The following is a 2215-nucleotide window of genomic DNA, read 5'->3' as shown; positions in this document are numbered from 1 at the left end:
GAGGAGGAGAGCGCGGGGAGGGGGACTTGGAAGGGGAGACAATCCTGGAGTGGAGATGCCAGTCATCGGGGTCTCAATAGCCCCATTCACCCTGCCCAGCCACACAGAAAATCAGGGTCACCAGGATCCATGCCCTGCCTGGAGACAACTGTTGCTTTATTCTTTTTAATTGCTGGAAAACGCAGAAAAGTTCACTTGTGTGTGTGGCTGGCTCCGGTGGGGGCTGCACCGGGGGGCGCGGGCGGCAGAGGGGCGGGAGGGATGGGGTGAGGCCGACGCACAGCAAGAAGGGACACAAAAAGCAGCCGCACGTGAGGGTGGAGGCTGCGACCTGGCGCGGCGGAGAAGCCATCTGTACAGCTGGGCAGCCAGAGCAGCGGGCGGCTCGGGGACGGGGAGCTGCGCCAGGATGGGGATGCGGTGGCTTCGTCCCCCGGGCATGCATGGGAAGGGTCCCCTGGGGTTTTGGGGTGGAGGGAGCAGCCCCAGGGCTAGCGGCCAGGCAGAGGAAGGACCTGTGCAGACAGACACATGTGGGCGGATGGGCAGGTGTCCCCACATCTCTGGGCACGGAGATGCCTGGGCTGATGCTTCTGGCTGGAGACACAGCGACCAGGCAGCTCGAAGCACACACACCCACATAGGGGCACCCAGTGGCACATTGCCACCCTGATCCAAGGATGCCGGCACACCTCCCAGATGGACACGCAGCCATGCCACCTCCACCCTGATACCCTGCTCCAAGTGCCACCCCAGTCAGGTGGACGGTTCTACCCAAGGTAGAGGTCCTGTCCCTCTGCACCCATGCAGCCAGCCCCAGGGATGTCCCGGAGGGCACGTGTGCAGCCTTGGGGCTCTATCCCCAGCAGCCCTCTCACTCTACCATCCACCCCGCTTGCTGACCCACGTACCCAGATGTGAGTGAGCACCAGCCTTGAGACACAGGCCACCATGGGTCATGTGCCACCGATCAGCAGCCCAGCAGGTCTGCACCGGCAGGTCCACGGCTGCCTTCCAGCTCTGATGGGTGGTGGGTGCCAGGGGGCACCCCAGGAGCAGGACATGAGTGCCTGGGTCACAGATGGAGCCAGTCCCAGCCTGTCTCCATCAGGAGCAATACAGGAGGTATCTCTGCCCATCGTCCCCCAGGCCTTCTGTGAGCCTGGAGCGATTTATGCCTGTCGCAGCCCCCAGATTTGGATTGCATTTCCCTCCCCGGTCCAGCCTTTGCCCCCCTTTGCTGAACGCTCAACTTTTCCTCCTGAAGTGCGTCAGAGATGTGCTGGCCATGCTGGTGGTCCTGCCTGCTCTTGTCCTGCAGCTCGTCCTCAGCCCGAGCACTCTGTGACCCATGGGACACAAGGCAGCCTCTGAGGTTTCTGTGATACCATGGCCTGTGCCCCTTTGCAAGTCCTCACCTCACCCACCCTGTACCACCATCCCTGCCTACCCTCTTGGCTGGCACGGGGCTGGCAAGCCCAGTACAAGGAGATGCAGGCAGCACCTGGCATACCAGGGGAAGCAGGGGAGATGCCTGCTGAGCATGGCCCAAGTCTCCAGCAGGTCTCCTGACCAGCCCCACAAGTGCTGTGACATGTTCACCCTCAATACAAGACTCCCCTCTGCCATGGCTGGGATGAGGGACCTCAAAAACCTCAGGGTAGGTGCAGAGTCCCCAAGCTAAGGAGCACCCAGCAGGCAGGGAGGAGGAGGAGGAGGAGGAGGAGGAGGAGGAGAAGAAGAGGAGAGGCAGGTTTGTGGAGCACAGAAAGGAAACCCGCTGCAGAGCACGAGCATCCCATGCTGTTCCCGGGCAGAGGGGCTGTGGGACACACCACCCCCCCAAAACCGAGCCCATGTGCCTGCAGCCTCAGCTCCCTTCCTGGCAGTGTTATTTTAAAGCCATAACTGCAGCTATTTTAAAACCATAACTTGACCAGCCCTGATCAAATGCAAACAGAGACCTTCCCCAGGCCACAGCCTGGGCAGACTCAGACGGGAGCATAACCACAGCTGGGCGACAAAAAGGCGTTTGGGAGACAAACCGGGCCCTGGATGTTCAGAGCGTTTGGAGGACACGAAGCAGAAGTGAAGGCTGCTGAGCCCTGATGCTGCCAGACGGCTGGCCTGGGAGCCAGGGCAGAACGGCAAATGCTTTCACACCAGTGCAGGGAGCACAAGGGGAAATGGAAAGCTTGGCAGCACGCGATGGCAC

The sequence above is a fragment of the Aptenodytes forsteri genome, unplaced genomic scaffold (genome assembly GCF_000699145.1).
Source record: "Aptenodytes forsteri isolate BGI_AS27 unplaced genomic scaffold, ASM69914v1 Scaffold494, whole genome shotgun sequence".
In the NCBI taxonomy this organism is placed as follows: Eukaryota; Metazoa; Chordata; class Aves; order Sphenisciformes; family Spheniscidae; genus Aptenodytes; species Aptenodytes forsteri.
The sequence above is the reverse complement of the archived record's forward strand: the minus strand, read 5'-3'. Positions refer to the sequence as shown.